At 44.5% G+C, this 21,548-nt stretch overlaps 1 protein-coding gene across 6 annotated transcripts in view; it reads right to left on the bottom strand.

The window, feature by feature from the left end:
• CD207 (CD207 molecule) overlaps positions 1–21,548 on the bottom strand; it is a 58,619-nt gene that overhangs the window by 21,695 nt on the left and 15,376 nt on the right. For 3 of the 6 annotated variants that reach the window (XM_034659332.1, XM_019794865.2, XM_034659331.1), the window contains exon 2: positions 17,511–17,654. The exons of the other annotated variants lie outside the window; for them this stretch is intronic. The gene's annotated coding sequence lies outside the window, so the exon portion shown is untranslated. The remainder of the gene's footprint in view (positions 1–17,510; positions 17,655–21,548) is intronic. 6 annotated transcript variants of the gene reach the window in all.

Consider the following 21,548-nt stretch of genomic DNA (forward strand, 5'->3'; position numbering starts at 1 on the left):
GAAAGAAGAAAGGAATGGACTTGTGCCCCTGAGATTCACTGGACTTCTCATGTTTTCCATCCCCCCGAAATAGTTGCCCTTGTACAACAGTGGACTTGAGCACTGAAGAGTAGATTGTAGTGCCAGCTAGGAGACAATGCCTTGAAACTCTGGGAGCTGCTCTGCAGCATGTAGCATCTGCTTTAAATAGGGCTGTTTCTTCCCCTAAAATACATGTATCTACAGTACTTACACCAAGGAGTATAATTAGGTAGTCTCTCTCACACTGACATATAATGACCCATACTCAATGGTTTTACTTCATTTCTGAAAGTCTGGATCTTCTGACTTAGGGTACCCGGAGGAGGAATATTTCTACCAGAGAACACAACAATGATTCTCCTGAATGAGGACCTGGGACTGCTATCTGGCTATTTCAAACATCTCATGCCACTGGAAAAACAGGTTTTTTAAAAAAAGATCATAGTTTGGCAATGTCTCAGACTGGGTTTTCCAAAAGCAGACACAGAGATGGAGTTTGGTGTACAAGATTTTTTATGAAGGACCAACATCTGTGGAAGGGAGTCAGAGAAGACAGGATTGGGCAGGGAGATAAGCTGAACTGTTGAACTTTAGTACAGGACCAACAATCTTCAGTCAGCCCCATGAAGAGCCCTGGAGCGTAAACGACCCACCAGACTTGTCCTATGTTAGGCTAAAATGTCCATACCTGATTGACCCTGCCTTAATCATTCATTGGGTACAGGCCACCCAGGGAAGGATGTGCCCTTGGGTGAGGCTATGTCTGTAACTGAGGCTCCCTGAAGGAGCTGACAGCTGGAGACCATCTGCTCACAGCACCCCCAACAAAGAAGTTCAGGCAACAAGCTCTTCTTTGAAGGGGAATCTGTGAGGTGTATCTCCATGTCTACCATGTAGGATGGTTGATCCTGACAATTAAGGGAAGAAGCCTCACTGACACACAAATGTCATGTGGTAGGTATCCCCTAAGGTGGTCCCCAATGATTTCTGCCTCCTGGTACTCATGCCCTTGTGATCTTGGAAGAATGACCCTCCCCCACCAGTTGTGTCTTCAGATGAGACCGCAGTCGCAGCCAACAGCCTGAATGCAACCTCATGACAGACACTGAGTCAGAGGTGCCCAGCTAAGCCACACCTAGATTCCTCGCCCACAAACACTGAGATCATGAGTGTCTGTTGTTAGAGCCACTGAGTTTGGGGGTGATCCGTTAGGCAGCAATAGATGACTAATATAGGGGGCAGGGAGGATTATGACTGCAACTCAAGCAATAGATACCCTGGGCTATCTTCTAGTTCAACCTGTAAAGTCTGGTATTCTTAATAAATGGGATGACCAACAGAATAAGACAGCTCAGAAACAAAGGTCTGACTCATCCCACCAGGTAAAGAACATAGGCAGTTGACATGCTGACTGAAGAGCAAAGGAAGACAGAATAAATGGTCATGGAAGGTGGTCATGTGGCCTCATGAACTTAGCAGAAACAAGGGTTAAGGCCACTATTCCTGTATATCCTTCTTGCTGTGTCATGTATCTTTTTTTTAAATTTAATTTCATTTTTCTTTCTTTTTCCTCTCACTTACCATTGGATACCCAGATGGGATCATGACAGAACTAAAGAGGACAATACATCACTCAGTGATGCTGGACTTGGAGCTGATTGCAATAACTCACAAGACAGCGGGTTGTCTACTCTTGGAAAGAAGTTGCGTCCGGATAGCCTACAGCTGCACTAGTCAGGTGAGAGAAGCTTGGGGAAGTGTTAGGATGAGGGAAAGGGTGTGTTTGGGTATTGGGCTGCAGAGATACTTGTCTCTTCGTCCAGGATAGCAGTACCCTTCTTAATAAAGAGATATCTCAAAATCGGTGGTAGACAGGACCACAACTCTGAGTTGAAAGACGAAAAGGACATTTCTTCTTCCCAGATCCCTGGCACGTTACCCAGGCTCAGGCAATCAGAGGCCACCATCTACACGACTGAGACAATAATGCACTGGCTCAAAGATATCTGAGAGTCTTCAAGGGACATGTTGGGAGTCTTCTCTGATGTCCTCCTTCCCTTGGACCTGCCCCATTGTCCAAGCCTTCACACTGAGTCTGAGACCAAGTGGTTACCTTCCCAATAAATTCCTTTTATGCTTAAGTTATGCAGACATGGGCTTGTTGTTTCAATCAAGAACCCTAATTGATATACCCACAGAGATATCTCCTTTCCTATTAAGATTGATCCAGTTTTCCTGCAGTGTGTTAAATGGAACACTAGTCCAGAAGTATGCTCAAAATGGGTTCAAAGGTTAAAAAAGTTTGGTAAACAGTCCATGCTGTATGTCTTTCTTGAAGATTCATGGTAACTGTGAGCATATTAAAGGTTCTGAGAAGTCCTGTGTTAAGAAAATCTGCTTAAATTGGTACAGCCACTTTGGAAAACAGTGTGGAGGTCCCTTAAAAAGTTAAAAATTGAGCTACCCTATGATCCAGCAATTGCACTACTGGGTATTTACCCCAAAGATACAGATGTAGTGAAGAGAAGGGCCATATGGACCCCAATGTTGTGGACATAGCAGCATTGTCCACAATAGCTAAATCATGCAAGGAGCTGAGATGCCCTTCAACAGATGACTGGATTAAGAAGATGTGGTCCATATATACAATGGAATATTACTCAACCATCAAAAAGAACGATTCCTCAACATTTGCTGCAACATGGACGGGACTGGAGGAGATAATGCTAAGCGAAATAAGTCAAGCAGAGAAAGACAATTCTCATATGGTTTCACTCATTATGGAACATAAGAAATAGGAAGATCGGTAGGAGAAGAAAGGGAAGAAGAAAGGGGGCGTAAACAGAAGGGGGTGAACCATGAGAGACTATGGACTCTGAGAAACAAACTGAGGGCTTCAGAGGGGAGGGGGGTGGGGGAACGTGATAGGCTGGTGATGGGTAGTAAGGAGGGCACGTATTGCATGGTGCACTGGGTGTTAATACGCAACTAATGAATCATTGAACTTTACATCAGAAACCAGGGATGTACCATATGGTGACTGACATAATATAATAAAAAAATATTATTATAAATAAATAAATAAATAAAATGCAGGCTTGTGTATAGAGTCGAAAGAAAGAAAGAAAGAAAGAAAGAAAGAAAGAAAGAAAGAAAGAAAGAAAGAAAGAGAAAATCTGCCTCACCTTGTTTAGGGTGCCTGGGTGGCTCAGTCGGTTGAGTGTCTGCCTTCAGCTTAGGTCATGATCCCAGGGTCCTGGGATTGAGTACCACATCAGGCTCCCTGCTCAGTGGGGACTCTGCTTGTCCCTCTGCCCCTCCCCCGCTCATTCTCTCTCTCTCTCTCTCAAAAATAAATAAATAAAAACTAAAAAAAACCCAAACATTGTTTATAACAGGGTTTCCATTACCATTTTTCTTTTACACTTAATGGATAACACTTCTCACTCTGAGAAATAGTGTCCTGAAACCAAAAAAAAAAGGAAGGTTCAGAGAGAGACTGCAGTTCCCACAGATTTCTAAGTTCCACTTTGTTTGCTCTATGAGGTCTTCCACTTTCCCAGTTGAATCAGACAAAGAATCATCACCCCCTTCCAAAGAGGCCATGCTACCCACAGAATATCAGCACCATTCTGTTGAGTAATATGTACCTTCCTCACATACTTTCTTTGACATTAATTGTTTTCTTCTCAGGTCTGTTAAAGGCCTCTCTGTTTGTTTTATTAACTTTAGAATTATTTTAATATTACCAAACTAGTAACTGCTTTACCAAATATCTTAAACTATGGCAGATCCCCCTTGTTAACCATTTTTAAATAAAATTTTCTTAGCCATTCTTAACTTGTTCTTTCAAATTACCTTTTGGAAAATTAGAAAAACAAAGTCCTATTACAATTTCACATAAAGGTTAATTTTAGCAAATTTAGTGATTTTAGTAAAGCTGTAAAATAATTTAGGAAGACGTGACATCCTTAAAATAGTCTTTACATCTAGGTGTACGTGATGTCTATTTCCGTTGTATCTGTCAGGCTACATGTTTTAGTTTCTTTTATGCAGGTCCCAACTTTTTTCTTTTCAAGGGAAGATGACAAGGTTATTATGATTTGTAGATTGATATGATGTTTTAGCTATGAAATTGAAAGAACCATCTGGAAGAGTTATTCAAATTGATAAGAGAGTTCAATAATCATATGGATGAAACAATCCACATGAATAACTTTCCTGTGTACACAAAACAACCCATTAAAACTATGAATATATAGAGACATAGGGAGGATTCCAGATGTATTTAGGAGCAGAATTAACAGGACGTGGTAATGGGTTTGGTGTCATTTGTGGGCCCCCTTCTGCCCCACAATCACTCTCCAGAAAGAACCATGTTGGATCATACAATCTCATTTCAATTTTAGAGTCCAAATTTTATGTCTAGAGGACACTTCTCAAAAATTTTGGCATTCCTAGCTTCAGCACTACTGGTGAGGTCTTTGCTACGTGTATTCATCTCGTTCTTTTCATTCCAGTCAGGCGGAAGTGGTTTGGTTAGCTGGTCAGCTCCCAACCACCATTTTTTCTCAGCAATCTGCCTCCAAGCTTCTCTGTGACTATTTCCCTCTCACTCTTTCCTGATTGTTTGATGAAGCAGGAGGGAAAGATCTGCTGGAGTTGCACCGGGAAACTGAAAAGAAGAGTGCTGATTTAGAATAGCAGCAGAGGAGAACGGAAAAGGAAGCTCACCAGGGGCAAGGAAACAGACCCGCAGCCCTGGAACCACATATTCATAAGCGGCCCTGGAATGCACAGTGGCCCTGGAACATTTCAAAGGCTCTCAGACCCTTTGAAAAAGGAATCTACCATGCATGGAGGTTGGCAAGGGAAATGCCAAAGCTCATTTTCTGGACTAACTCAAAACCTCTCACGTTATACCTTCAGGAAAAAATATATCAATGTAAATATTGATATCAGGGCATTGAATTGTTGAGTGACAACCAATAGGAATTACGGGCTTTCAAGAATGAAAGGTTACATTTCACAGCACTTAACAATCTCTGAAGTCCACACATCCTAAAAGATTCCTTTGTTATATGAAAACAGAAGAGGATTATACCCTTTCAACAAGTCTTCTCACTGGCAAGGAGAGTAAAACCGGTGCTCTTTGTAGATTTTCTCAATATACCTCTTCATCAGAACTCACTTTAAATAGGTCTGTTTCCCTGTAGTTTTGTGGGAGGGAATATTTTCCGCTGTAGTTTCTGAGCTCTCTTTCATGAGCACCATGCTCAAGGCTAAACCTACTCTTAACATTGAGTCCTTCAGTCCAGGGGAAAAGTCCTGAGAAACTTTAATATGGGGGGAAAGAAGAGAATTTTAAACAAACGGAATATGCAGTAGCATGCTCAAGGACATTTAACAACTGGCCTCTAGATCTAGAGGGGAACCCCGATCTGTAATATTTGCCAACTGTCATTGTGTAAATATTTCTACTGTGGCCATTAAGTAACCAATATGATGTCACCAAAAGCAGAGTTGAGAAAAGATGCACTTGATAGGCTCTTGAGAGCCTGTAAGGGCTAATTCTAGCACGCCACCAAGGGACAAGTGATGTTTTCCTCCTGTGGCCCAATCTATCCAGTTACGTGGTTCTTCTCCAACCTTGCACTCCAGGAAGGAGAGGAGGGGATGCAGCTATAGGTTGGTGACAGAAGGACAGGGGTACTGTTAAATGCTATCAGGGAGACCCAGAGAGGGGAAAAGATGCAAAGATCCAGCATAAAATAGAAGGAATGAGCGCCCATCCCTCTTGGGGATCCTCTATTCTGAGCATCTACTGTCCACTTCCATCAAAAATGTGCTATTTCTAGCTTTAAGTTCTCTCTGTAAATTCCAGAAGGAACTGTTCCTCTTCCCTGGCCACAAGAGGCCTGGCTGCCCCCCATGACCACAACTCCCTGATATGGGCACAGTTCCCCTTCCTGGATGTGGCCTATAGTCACCTTCTTGGGAGTGGGTGATTTGACAAGGGAATCCCCTGGTTCCTGGGTACTTTCCCTGCAGTAAGAACCACAAGGAACACAAAGGCCCAGTGTTTAGCCACCGGAGAAATGGGTAGGGGGAAAGTCTACATGTCTACAAAGAACAAAAACCCTTTCCATGGATATAGTAGCTCCAAGCACGTGGGGACATTTCCCAGGTATGGGAAGAAATGAGATGCATAATGGAATTAGGCAGTCCCTTGCTTCAAAGGATTCTCATTACACTGGAAAGAAAATTAAAAATCTATCATCTTCAACAAAACACTCCAGGATCTGGCATCTGTCTGTCTCCACGCTCCCATCTCTCACCATTCCTTCTCGCTGGCTTTCTTCACATTTGGAAATATTCCAACCTTGTTTCTTCCTCAGGTCCTTTGCACTTGCAAATGTATATATGTATGTACATATACATATATTTTCTTGCTGAACCATTTGAAAGTAAACTGAAGCAGGGTGACACTATTTGATATTTCTGCATTTATCCTAAAAACAAGGAGATTCTCCTCCTGATTGTTTTTTAACGATTAGACTCAAGTTATGATTTTCTTTTTAAAACATTGTTAGTGCAGCCTGACAGCCCCTCATAGGTTGGGTGCTGAGTGGTGACTAATCTGGGGACCCAGCAGGTGTGTACGAACCGTGGCTGAGCCTGGCCTCCAGGTGTTCCCTGAGATCCACAGTCCTGATGCTGCTCAGGTTCTGAGTTTTCCTAAGCTAGAACTGTAGTGAGGAATTTTCCAGCTAAGGGCTGTGGAGCCAAGTGTTTGTTATTTTCTGACAGCAATATCTGAACCTCTCGGGCAAACATGTCTTGATGGAGGGACACAGAAACCAAGAAGTGGGGGGGCCTGGCTGGCTCAGTTGATGGATCATGCAACTCTCGATCCCAGGGTCATGGGTTCGAGCCCCACACTGGACACAGAGCTTACTTTAAAAAAAAAAAAAAAAGGAAGAAAGAAAGAAACCAGGAAGCAACTGTATGCAGAAGGCTGTGTTGGAGGGAGGTTAAGATGGCGGAGGAGTAGGGGACCCCTTTTTCAGCCGGTCCCCTGAGTTGAGCTGGATAGGTACCAGACCAGCGGGAATATCCATGGAATCAGCCTGAGACGCAGAAAGATACATCTGGATCTCTACAAATGAACATCTCCAGCGCTGAGTATCGAGGTACGAAGCGGGGAGCCGTGAAACCGCGCACAGATATCGGAAGCTAAACAGAAGGGGGAGGGAGCCGCCGTGTCAGGGCGCCGGGAAGCGGTAGCCACCTGCAAGGGGGAGCGGACAGACCGCGGACCCGCACGCTTGAGACAGCAGGCTGAGAAGGGAGCTCCGGGAGCGCACGCGGGACGGCTGGCGGTTGGCGGGCCACCTGCACGGGGGAGCAGGCGGACTCGCGGACGGCACCCGTGAGACACCAGACTGAGACGGGGAGCTCCGGGAGCCCGCGCGGGGCGGCTGGCGGCGGGCGGGGTTGGAAACACAAAGGACAGAGACGTGCCGGCCCTGGAAGTGAGGGCTGGGACGCCGGGTGTGGGGCGCACAGCCCGGGATGCTGCAGGGTTGAGCAGCACCAACAGAAACAGAGTTAAAGTGGCCAGAACATCAGTGGAGAACGATCCGCGATCCCTCTGTTCTGAGACAGAGGCTGAATTTCAGCCGCTGCTGCTCTCTCAGAAGAGGCATAGCAAACCGCCAGGGAAAGCCGCCAGAGAACAAAAGCCCGGAAATACCGGCTCACAGGGTGCCCATCCCCATCCCCCCTCGCAAGGGACACAGAGACTCTACCCAAACAGGGTTTTCTGAGTACCTGCAGGCAGGCCCCTCCCCCAGAAGGCAGGCTGAAAAATCAAGAAGCCCACAACCCGGAGCGCCTGAGTGGCGCAGTCACCAAGCACCTGTCTTCGGATTAGGGTGTGATCACAACGCTCCGTAAGGAGTCCTTCATCGGGCTTCTCCACCGGGAACCTGCTTCTTCCTCTCCCACTCCTCTGCTTGGGTTCCCTTTCTTGCTGACTGTCTCTCTCTCTCTCAAATAAATAAATAAACTCTTTAAGGAAGAAGCCCACATCCCTAAGATCTCTATAAAACAAGGGCGCACGGCCTGGGTCCCAGTCAACACTTGGGCTCTGGACAACCCTGCAATCTCTCTTCATCAGAATGACGAGAAGGAGAAGTCCCCCCCAGCAAAGAAAAGATAATGAGTCTGTGGCCTCTGCCACAGAATTGGCCTCGGCCACAGAATTAATACATATGGATGTATCCCAATTATCAGAAATGGAATTCAGAGCAACAATGGTCAAGATGATGAGTAAACTTGAAAAAAGCATCAGAGAAAGCGTTGCTGAGAATATAGAATCCCTAAGGGCAGAAATGAGAGCGAATCTGACAGAAATTAAAAATTCTATGAGCCAAATGCAGTCAAAACTAGAGGCTCTGACGGCCAGGGTCACCGAGGCAGAGGAACGCGTTAGCGAATTGGAGGATGGGTTAGTAGAAGAAAAAACGAAAATAGAAGCTGGTCTTAAAAAAATCCACGCCCACGAATGTAGATTACGGGAGATTACTGACTCTATGAAACGATCCAATGTCAGAATCATCGGCATCCCTGAAGGGGTGGAGAAAAACAGAGGTCTAGAAGAGATATTTGAACAAATTGTAGCTGAAAACTTCCCTAATCTAGCAAGGGAAACAAGCATTCGTGTCCAAGAGGCAGAGAGGACCCCATCCAAGCTCAACCAGGACAAACCTACGCCACGGCATGTCATAGTGCAATTCGCAAATATTAGATCCAAGGATACAGTATTGAAAGCGGCCAGGGCAAAGAAATTTCTCACGTACCAAGGCAAAGGTATCAGGATTACGTCAGACCTGTCTACAGAGACCTGGAATGAGAGAAAGGCTTGGGGGGGCATTTTTAAAGCTCTTTCAGAGAAAAACATGCAGCCAAGGATCCTTTATCCAGCAAAGCTGTCATTCAGAATTGATGGAGAAATAAAGACGTTCCAAAATCGCCAATCATTAACCAATTTCGTAACCACGAAACCAGCCCTACAGGAGATATTAAGGGGGGCTCTATAAAGGTAAAAAGGCCCCAAGAGTGATACAGAGCAGCAAGTCACAACCGATACAAAGACTTTAAAGAGAAATGGCATCATTAAAATCATATCTGTCAATAATCTCTATCAATCTAAATGGCTTAAACTCTCCCATAAAACGCCACAGGGTTGCAGATTGGATAAAAAGACATGACCCATCCATTTGCTGTCTACAAGAGACTCATTTTGAACCCAAAGATGCATTCAGACTTAGAGTAAGGGGATGGAGTACCATCTTCCACGCAAATGGACCTCAAAAGAAAGCTGGAGTAGCAATTCTCATATCAGATAGACTGGATTTTAAACTAGAGGCCATAGAGAGAGATACAGAAGGGCACTATATTATTCTTAAAGGAAGTATTCAACAAGTGGATATGACAATTATTAATATATATGCCCCCAACAGGGGAGCAGCAAGATACACAAGCCAACTCTTAACCAAAATAAAGAGACATATAGATAAGAACACAGTAATAGTAGGGGACCTCAACACCCCACTATCAGAAATAGACAGAACACCCTGGCAAAAACTAAGCAAAGAATCAAAGGCTTTGAATGCCATACTCGACGAGTTGGACCTCATAGATATATATAGAACACTACACCCCAGAACCAAAGAATACTCATTCTATTCAAATGCCCATGGAACATTCTCAAGAATAGATCATGCTCTGGGACACAAAACAGGTCTCAGCCAATACCAAAAGATTGAAATTATCCCCTGCATATTCTCAGACCACAACGCTCTGAAATTGGAACTCAACCACAAGGAAAAACCTGGAAGAAACTCAAACACTTGGAGGCTAAGAACCATCCTGCTCAAGAATGACTCGATAAACCAGGAAATCAAAAAACAAATTAAACAATTTATGGAGACCAACGAGAATGAATACACAACGGTCCAAAACCTATGGGATACTGCAAAGGCAGTCCTAAGGGGGAAATACATAGCCATCCAAGCCTCACTCAAAAGAATAGAAAAATCTAAAATGCAGTTTCTATATTCTCACCTCAAGAAACTGGAACAGCAACAGAGGGACAGGCCTAACCCACTGACAAGGAAGGAGTTGACCAAGATTAGAGCAGAAATCAATGAATTAGAGACCAGAACCACAGTAGAGCAGATCAACAGGACTAGAAGCTGGTTCTTTGAGAGAATCCATAAAATTGATAGACCACTGGCAAAACTTGTCCAAAAACAAAGAGAAAGGACTGAGATTATTAAAATTATGACTGAAAAGGGAGAGGTCACGACCAGCACCATTGAAATTGCAAGGATTATTAGAAACTTTTATCAACAGCTATATGCCAAAAAACTAAACAATCTGGAAGAGATGGAGGCCTTCCTGGAAACCTATAAACTACCAAGACTGAAACAGGAAGAAATAGATTTCTTAAATAGGCCAATTAACTATGAAGAAATTGAGTCAGTGATAAACAACCTTCCAAATAATAAAACTCCAGGCCCAGACGGTTTTCCTGGGGAATTCTACCAAACATTCAAAGAAGAAATAATACCTATTCTCCTAAAGCTATTTCAAAAAATAGAAACAGAAGGAAAGCTACCAAACTCATTCTATGAGGCTAATATTACCTTGATCCCCAAACCAGGCAAAGACCCCCTCAAAAAGGAGAATTACAGACCGATTTCTCTAATGAATATGGATGCCAAAATCCTCAACAAGATCCTTGCTAATAGAATCCAACAGTACATTAAAAGGATTATCCATCATGACCAAGTGGGATTCATACCTGGGATGCAAGCATGGTTCAACACTCGCAAATCAATCAATGTGATACATCATATCAACAAGAAAAGACTCAAGAACCATATGATCCTCTCAATTGATGCAGAAAAAGCATTTGACAAAATACAGCATCCTTTCCTGATTAAAACCCTTCAGAGTGTAGGAATAGAGGGTACATTTCTCAATCTCATAAAAGCCATCTATGAAAAGCCTACTGCAAGCATTATTCTCAATGGGGAAAAGCTGGAAGCCTTTCCCTTAAGATCAGGAACACGACAAGGATGCCCACTCTCGCCACTATTATTCAACATAGTACTAGAAGTCCTTGCAACAGCAATCAGAAGACAAAAAGGGATCAAAGGTATCCAAATCGGCAAAGAAGAAGTCAAACTGTCTCTCTTTGCAGATGACATGATACTCTATATGGAAAACCCAAAGGAATCCACTCCCAAACTATTAGAAGTTATAGAACAATTCAGTAAGGTGGCAGGATACAAAATCAATGCCCAGAAATCAGTTGCATTTCTATACACGAATAACGAGACTGAAGAAAGAGAAATTAGGGAATCCATCCCATTTACAATAACACCAAAAACCATGCGTTACCTTGGAATTAACTTAACCAGAGACGTAAAGGACCTATATGCTAGAAACTATAGATCACTTTTGAAAGATATTGAGGAAGACATAAAAAGATGGAAAAATATTCCATGCTCATGGATTGGAAGAATTAACATAGTTAAAATGTCCATACTACCCAGAGCAATCTACACTTTCAATGCTATCCCGATCAAAATACCGAGGACATTTTTCAAAGAACTGGAACAAATAGTCCTTAAATTTGTATGGAACCAGAAAAGGCCCCGAATCTCCAAGGAACTGTTGAAAAGGAAAAACAAAGCTGGGGGCATCACAATGCCGGATTTCGAGCTGTACTACAAAGCTGTGATCACAAAGACAGCATGGTACTGGCACAAAAACAGACACATCGACCAATGGAACAGAATAGAGAACCCAGAAATGGACCCTCGGCTCTTTGGGCAACTAATCTTTGATAAAGCAGGAAAAAACATCCGGTGGAAAAAAGACAGTCTCTTCAATAAATGGTGCTGGGAAAATTGGACAGCTACATGCAAAAGAATGAAACTTGACCACTCTCTCACACCATACACAAAAATAAACTCCAAATGGATGAAAGACCTCAATGTGAGACAGGAATCCATCAAAATTCTAGAGGAGAACATAGGCAACAACTTCTATGACATCGGCCAGAGCAACCTTTTTCACGACACATCTCCAAAGGCAAGAGAAATAAAAGATAAAATGAACTTATGGGACTTTATCAGGATAAAGAGCTTCTGCACAGCCAAGGAAACAGTCAAAAAAACTAAGAGACAGCCCACGGAATGGGAGAATATATTTGCAAAGGACACCACAGATAAAGGACTGGTATCCAAGATCTACAAAGAACTTCTCAAACTCAATACACGAGAAACAAATAAACAAATCATAAAATGGGCAGAAGATATGAACAGACACTTTTCCAATGAAGACATACAAATGGCTAACAGACACATGAAAAAATGTTCAAAATCATTAGCCATCAGGGAAATTCAAATCAAAACCACACTGAGATACCACCTTACGCCAGTTAGAATGGCAAAGATAGACAAGGCAAGAAACAACAATTGTTGGAGAGGATGTGGAGAAAGGGGATCCCTCCTACATTGTTGGTGGGAATGCAAGTTGGTACAGCCACTCTGGAAAACAGTGTGGAGGTCCCTTAAAAAGTTAAAAATTGAACTACCCTATGACCCAGCCATTGCACTACTGGGTGTTTACCCCAAAGATACAGACGTAGTAAAGAGAAGGGCCATATGCACCCCAATGTTCATAGCTGCATTGTCCACAATAGCCAAATCATGGAAGGAGCCGAGATGCCCTTCAACAGATGACTGGATTAAGAAGCTGTGGTCCATATATACAATGGAATATTACTCAGCTATCAGAAAGAACGAATTCTCAACATTTGCTGCAACATGGACGGCACTGGAGGAGATAATGCTAAGTGAAATAAGTCAAGCAGAGAAAGACAATTATCATATGATTTCTCTCATCTATGGAACATAAGAACTAGGAGGATCGGTAGGGGAAGAAAGGGATAAAGAAAAGGGGGGTAATCAGAAGGGGGAATGAAACATGAGAGACTATGGACTATGAGAAACAAACTGAAGACTTCAGAGGGGAGGGGGTGGGGGAATAGGATAGACTGGTGATGGGTAGTAAGGAGGGCACGTATTGCATGGTGCACTGGGTGTTATACGCAACTAATGAAGCATCAAACTTTACATCGGAATCTGGGGATGTACTGTATGGTGATTAACATAATATAATAAAATTAAATTAAAAAAAAAAAGAAGGCTGTGTCACAGGGACCCCTGACCAAGACTAAGAAGATGCCCCACAAAGTGGAAAGACTATTTCCTGCCAGTACTGACACTCAGTGCGTAACCTGGGACCACAAAACCAGACGTGTCACACATCTGTGACACCAACCACACCCACCTCATGTGAGGAGGAATGATGTCTTTACTGTGTGAACCCTGAGAGCAGAGGCTGGGCCCCAATCTACTGACATGCCCTGAGACTCCACTAGTGGTGTCTTTAAAGCCATCCAGGAATTTGGCTTGACCTCGTTCAAAACTCAAGTGGTTGAATGAAGACGTCTACTTCTGGCCAAGCTGGAATAACAGGGGAAGAAGAGACAACATTCAGGAAACAACCATCTTAAAGACACTGGCCATCAGGCAATGAAAGATGGGATCCCTGAGATGAAGGAAACAAGTGAGGGGAGCCCTACAGCTGCCCCAGCTTGTATCTTGACAGCTTCCACAGCGTACGGAAAGAAAAGGCAGAGCCCAGCACACTCCCTGAGTTGAGGGGACAGAGCTGAGAGTCCAAGAAGACGGAAGCAGCTACGGAACACAGCACAGAGAACCAGAGAGGAGAAAGCTGCACAGATGCTCAACTCCAGAGAGCTGCAGAGGGTCCCCTCGAGTGTCCCACAAAGTACTGGCTGTGCATCTGGTCATTAAACAAAGATCAAGTCACTGTAGAGCTCGCTCCTCATTAATCAACATGTTGAACACTACATCAAATACTAACGATGTACTATATGTTGGCTAACTGAACATAAAAAAAAAAAAAAATCAACAGGAAGAGCTTGGAATCCCATTCCCCACTGCCCTGCCTCTGCCCCTCCTTAAAATTACACCCATGCTTTCTCCAGCAGCGGCCCATAGATGGCGCCATTACCTTTGCCTGGACACAGAATTGCTCTAGGCCCAGGCTTAGAGTATAGTTATTACAACGTGTGTGAATCTGGTTCTCCTTAAAATTTTGTAGGATTGGATGATAGTTATAATGGAATCCTGGTCTTCCAGGGATTACAGGCCACTTAATAAAGGTAGCAAGCAATACTAGTAATCGCCTCCCTATCCCTCACTCCCTGGGCCAGGACCCATGAGGCTTCAGTAAATGTATAAAGTAGCCAGATTCTTTGAACAAAGAGAGTCAGGTGATGGCTTTATGGAATGGCCTTGTCCCCGAGGAGCAGACACGGACAATCAGTCTTGGTCTTCAGAAACCAGCCAGAGTGGAGGTGGCCTCTCTCCCACTGGCTGTGACTGTTTAATACAGCAAGCCCTGATGGGATCAGTCCCAAGAGTCCAGAACATTTAGAAATGCCGGGGTTCCTGTTGTGAGGAGACCCCTGCAAACAGGAGACAGGTGGCAGGGGGACTGCACATTTGCCTACTCTACCAAAGCTGTTCTTGCCAAGGGAAAGAAGACCTCCACCAAAAAGAAAGACACCTGGACGGTAAGTGCCTCCTGATGTGATGCAAGGACCACTCACGAGGTTCTATTGTCCAAAACAGGAAAAGAAAAATCAAACCTGAATCTGATAAGGCCTCTAATGCTAATTGCCAGGGAACAGAGCAACATGTTCAAAGACACCAGAGGGGCCAGCAAAATCCAGAGTGAAAAATTCTAAGGATATGTAGTCTAGTCTTCACATGCGCACACACACACACACACACACACACACACACACACCCCAAGTTGAACAGTTACAGATTTTAAAAGCCCAAAAGAATGTGTCACATAGATACAACGTATATGGAGTTTGTCTGGATACTAAGCTACCTGTAAAAAGACACATGAGATAATATAGGAAATACAGACAATGACCAGATATTGGCAATGCAAGAATTAGTACTAATTTGTAGGTATAATTGTTGTGGTTTTTCTAAAGAGTTCTTACTTCTGTTTTTGAGCGTTCTTACTTCTTAGAGATACATATTGGAGTTTTTATAGAAAAATACAATATATAATATAAATAAAACAATATATAATAAAATAAATAATACATAATATAAATAAAAATATAATATCTGGGATCTGCTTTAAGACAATTTGAGGGAGAATAAGAGGGATGTAGATCAAATAAGATGGGTCAGTTAAAGCTGGGTAATCGGTATATAGCAATCATTAAACTAGTCTCTCTACTTTTGTATTTGCTTTACAATGCATAATAAAAGGCTAAAAAAAGAGAGAGTTCCATAGCAAAGTGCACCAGGTAGCCACAGTCAACCGAGCAGAGTTGAGATTATGGATCAGCCTTCTCTGGTCAACTCCAGGCTGGAGCACGGTAATCCTGGCAAAGATGCTGTGAACGGGGAAAGAACCCAGGGGTCTTAAAGGTGAGTCTGTTCTCATAGGGTCAGAAGCTATTTTTACAGAATGCTTGCTTACTTGCTTACTTTACTTTGTGTGTGTGTGTGTGTGTGTGTGTGTGTGTGTGTCTTTTTGTTGTTATTGTTGTTCTCCCTCAATCTTTGGTAAAATTCTTTTATGAAAATTCCAACTTCCTTCAGATGTAATCAGAGGGACCAGGAGAAGTTGGGTTTGCTTATCAAATGCTGAGACCTCCACTCTCATGCCCGGCCTTCTTCCTCCACTGGCCTCCAACCTGCTGGCACCTGGCCTTTCCCTCCTAGCAGGGGGCTGGGAGAAACTTCTCTGGGGCATCCGACCAGCTCAGGAGACACATTTTCAAGGCAATGAAATTGATAGAGGCCTGGGCGGAGCATCCTCCCCTCAGATGAGACTTCCAACTGACCATCCACATAAGGACCATATTTATAGGACAAATAACAGGGTTTGAAGTTAAACGTCTGTCTGCCTACATGCAGTTTGCAGCAAGCTGCACTTCTACATTATCATGTTTTGATATTTCTAAGGAGCCTGGGCTATGTGTGTTTGCCTCCCCTCCTGGATTTCATTCAGGTGGGGGCCAGCCCAGCCTGGAGCAAGAGGGGATGTGAGACAAGATTGTAGCTCTTGGCATCCAGAACAGAAGCACCAGTTTTGACCTAGAGGCCAGATAATATGTTTTAAACAACTGGGCTCCCAAGGTTATTCATACAGCATGAGTAGCACAGATAACATTCCTTGGCTCTCATTTGGGATTCCAGCCTGGCTGTTTCCATGGAGCTTATCTGGCTGATGAGGTAGGATGTTGTAACTTTGCCTTATTCTCAATTATTGCCTACTATTACCTTCATCTAAGTGTAGCTTCCTTTTTCTCTTGTTTCTATTAGGTTTCTATAACAATAATGAAGTTTTCTTTCCTTGTTGAAACCAAAACCTGGAAGGTTACATGAGAAACTAACACTATCGAAGGCTTCTGAAAAGGGTACCTGAGTGATTAGGGACTGGGGTACGGAATTTAAGCTGTTATGCTTTTTTGTACCTCTTTATTTTTCGTCATATTTTTTAAGCTAATAAATATCTCAAAAACACATTCAGTATCTTATCTTCAGGTTCCAGGGTCCTCCCCCAGCCTGTGACTAGAATGTTTAGGTGGATACAACACTGCCCCTGTCAGCCTGTTGAAATCCTCTCCATTTTCACAACCCACCAAAAAATGCCACTTCCTTCATTAAACCTTCTCCGAACACCACAGCAAGAAGATCCTCTCTCCTCTGAGCTCTCAGCCCACATTGGTGGCAATCGATTTAAGGTCCTGATCACTTTTTACCACACAATTTCATTATTCATGTATCTATCATATTTCCTCTGCTCATTCATTTGGCCTTGCAGAATGCTACTTTGCCAAAGTGGGCCCAGTATCCAAAACACCACAAATTCCCAGGGGCATCCTCCAGGCTCATTTTAGATGATTCTCACTCCCACAAGCCACACATTTGCTCTTATGAGTGTCCCCTAGCCATTGTCTTGAACAGGGGTCCACCACATCCAGGGCCAGTGACCTGAGGAGACCAGGATCCCACATGCTGACAGGTCAGTGAATTAACGGCCATTGGCCATTTCCTCCAGCCTTACATATACGACAACACTGAGCCACAGAAACAAATTTAGAGATGAGAGTAACAGCCTCTGACTCTCCTCTGTGACTGTTCTCCTGGAGACTAATACTCAGTCAGGGAAGTCCTTCTCACAGGACAGAAGAGGGGGCTAGCAAGGGCCTGTCCTCCTGATCTTTTGGAGGACCCAACTTCTCCAACATATCTGGTATTTTTGTTGTCATGCTTTACCTGTTCGGTTAAAGGTAACGATTGTCCTCTTGCTTAAGTTGGCGAACACAGTTAAGAACTGTCACCCCATGGTCTCAAAGGATCTAATCTCCCACAACCTGCCAAGACATATGACGGGAAGCTCAGGAAAGAGACAGGCGAGGCCTGGAACAAAGCAGACACGAATACACACATCAGAACTATCCCCCACATCTCTCTTCCCAGGGCCCTTTTGCACAGGAAAGTTCTACTGGTGGCCTCGTACAGAGTCTACCATGCTTGTTCAGGTGCAACCTCTTGGTGACCCCCGACCTCCTGGCACCAGGCTTGTACTTCACACTCAGTTTTTCTCCTACTATCAGCCTGTGCTAGTCGCTCCTATGTCTGTTCCCCCTACCAGACAATGAAAATGAAGACACGGAGGGGAGGAGGATGGTGGTGCCAGGCAGCCTAGGCTGGAGGCTGCTGTTGTTCACTACCACAAGGTGGGCGTTTTCATCATCCTGGGACCCTCAGAACTCAGGGAGGTACTCGGAAACCAATATAGGCCGCCCGTTTGGCCCCGCGGCCACCGCTCTCGGGGCTCCAGGTGGTCAGGGGGCTCTCGGTCCCGCCCCCTTGCCGCCCCCTGAGGAAGGAGCGGGGTTTAGGGACAGCGGACTCCAGCACCTGGCGCAGACAGGTAAACCAGAGAAATGAGACCCGCGACCAGCGTCTCGGGCCTGCCCTCTGTTCGAGACATTCCCCCGCGACTTCACCTCTGTTCTGGATCCGGCGGGAGGAGGCTGGGAGAACCAAGAGGGCCGGCGCCCTCATAAAGGGCGCATGCGCAGGGTGGTCGGTGCGGGGCGAAACCCCCTCGTCGCGTAAGCTTGTAACCAGCAGGGGGCGACACGAGGACGCCTCGCTGCTTGGGCCCCCGAGCTAACGACGTCGCGGCTGGAGGGTGGGCTGGCACGTAACTGGGGGCGGCGAGGAAGAGAAGAGAAGCGCCCAGCCTCCGGGTAAAATTAGCGGAAAGATAGGACGTGGCCGGAGCAAGCATGCCTGGCGCGACCCCAGCCGTCCCCGCCACCCCGGACGGAGTGCTTACATGCTCGCCCCGCTACCATCCGTGTGGTGTGGCCAGGGGTCGAGTGGTGCAGCGGCGGAGGAAACAGGCTTCCGCCTGAGACTGAAAGACTTTCAGCTTCACCGTTTACTGTGTGACTTTAGGCATGCTATCTAGCCTGTCTGAGCCCTGGCTTTCCTGTCTATTAAATGGGAATAGTAGACCCCACTTCACTGGGTCATTCCGGAGCTCACAAGCACACAAGTAAGTGCATAATAAATGTTAACCTTTACCAGCACTTTTCTTATTACATCATTATTGCCATTCGGTGCATCATCTCCTCCCCCGGTAACCCTCACCCCGACCCACCACAGGAACTGACTCGGTGAGCTCCCCTGGGTAGATAGTGCGAGTTAGTCAACTTGGTATTACTAGGGCACAGCAGCAGCCCTGATAAAAATGACTGCTCAGGGAGCCAGGGAGAAGCCAAGGTGCTGAGTTGGGATGAGATTCTGAGACTTCCCCTGGGGACCGACAAAGCCCCTGCTCAGACCTCAGTTCAAATCATCTGTTCAGACCCTCAGACTCTAGCCCCATGGAGCCAAGGGGTTTGCTCCATGCCAGCAGTATGACCTCCCTGCTGTGTGGAAGGATGGGCTGCTCCCTCCCTGAGCCCCCCTGGTCCATCTAGCCCATAGACGGGTGTTTAGTTCGCCTGAGAGTGCTTTGTCTGGGCCTGGGTATCCACCCACTTCTGTGTCTTTGACTCTGCCTGACTCTATCCGTGCTTGTGTCTTGTCGCTGAGGCTGTAGATCCAAAAGGAAGAGGAGGGAACACCACCTCTTTCTAGCTCCTGCCTCAACTGCCAGAAGTTGGTATATATAATTAGCCCTACTCAACTCTCTCCCCAAAACACAGCTGGAAGCTCAGCCCTTACCTCAACCTGCAGCCTGTGAAAATTCTACCCCTCTGTTCACTGCACAGCCCACTCAGGCTCAGCCCAAAGGGACATGGAGTAGGATCTCCCCAGAGGGACTGCAGAGCGCTGAGGGATTGTTGGGAAGGAAAACGTGTCCTATTCAGGAAGAGGTGACTTGTGAGAAAGAGGTCCTGTGGACTCTCCACTGGACAGTTTCCTTAGTGAGCCTGAGGCCAGGGAGCCCTGGGCACTGTCTTCTCCCTTGTGGCCCAAAGGCAAGTCCACCTCTAACCCACACAGCACCCTTGTGAAAGTTAGCTTGGGCTGGTTTTCAGTCCCCATGTGCCTTCTGGGCCAGGTGACCTTGTATAATGCACGACCTGCCCAAACTGTACATAGCAAAAAACTGCATCCCGGTAGTCCCCATGGAGAGTAGAAACTCAGACTGTGAATAAGTCTGTGATCAGGCAAATGTCCACTTGTCCATCTATTCACACCAGGACAGTGATGGGGGCAGTGACTGTTTTATAAAAACATATCACGTCTTACTCCCATCCAGGGACCCACAACTCCCTGTGCCTCCCTCCAAAGCCTCTGACTCTGAAACTGATAGAATCTACAGGGTAGCTTTGGGAAGCTTGTGGCCTCCTTGCCCCACTGTCTGTCATGCCCTAGCCAGGATGGTTGACTATTCCTCTGTGCCCAGCTGTGCTCTTGGGGACAGTCCTCACTGCCTAACTAGACCTGCAATGCTCTTTTTATATATCTAAAACCAAGAGCACCTCTCAGTGATGTCTTCTTTCTTCCCAAACTCTTGTCTCTGACTGAGTCCCTGTTCTTCATGACCTTTTACTTGGCAGTGGTTTCTTAAATATAATAGCAAAAGTATAAGCAACTAAAGACATAGATAAATCAGACTTCATCAAAAGTAAATACGTTTGTGCTTCAAAGAACGCTATCGGGGAAATGACAAGACAACCCACAGAATGGGAGATATATTTGCAAATCATATATCCGATAAGGGACTTGTATCTAGAATATACAAATAACCCTTACAACTCAATAATATAAAGCCAAGTAACCCAATTAAGAATGGGCAAAGGATCTGAATAGACATTTCTCGAAGGATATACAAATGGCCAATAGACACATGAAAAGATAGTCAACATCATTAATCATCAGAGAAATGTAAGTCAAAACCATAATAAGATACCACTTCACACCTACTGGGATGACTATAATCAAAAAGACAGATAATATCAAGTAACAAAAAAAATATAGGGAAAACTGGAACCCTCACATATTGCTGGTAGAAACATAAAATGCTGTGGACACTTTGGAAAACAGTGTGGCAGTTTCTCAGTAAGTTAAACACAGAGTTAACTCTTCAACCCAGGAATTCCACTCCTAGGTATATATGCAAGAGAAAGGAAAACATATGACCACACTAAAACTTTTACAAGAACATTCACAACAGCATTATTAATAACAGTAAAACAGTAATAACAGTTCATCACCTGATGAATGGATAAAATGCATTATGTCCATACAATGGAACATTCTTTGGCATTAGTAAGGAATAAAGGACTGTTACATGCTACAAGGTGGATGAATCTTGAAAAAATGATGCTAACTCAGAAAAGCCGGTCACAAAAGACCACATGTTATACAATTGCATTTACACGAAATGTCCAGGATAGGTAAAGCTATAGACACAGAAAGTAGATTATTAATTGCCTACAGCCTGGAGGCATGGGTGGATTGAGAGTAGATTAGCTAAAGGCTTCTCATTGGAGTGATGAAAATGTTCTAAAATTGATTGTGGGATGATTGCACAACTCTGTGAGCCAACTAAAAACCACTGAATTATATACTTTAAATAGGTGAATTGTATGGTATGTGAATTATATCTCAACAAAGCTGCCCCCCCCAAAAAAAAGGACTCAGAAGCCAGCTGAAGGGAGTCCCACTGACTACATTTGGGATAATTTGCAAATTAAGTAAATAATGATAGTAACATGTTATAACCCATTGAATAAAACATGAATCCTTTGTACTTATTGTTATAAACAATGCATAGAAAATTTG

Source organism: Ailuropoda melanoleuca, chromosome 4 (assembly GCF_002007445.2).
Source record: "Ailuropoda melanoleuca isolate Jingjing chromosome 4, ASM200744v2, whole genome shotgun sequence".
NCBI lineage: Eukaryota > Metazoa > Chordata > Mammalia > Carnivora > Ursidae > Ailuropoda > Ailuropoda melanoleuca.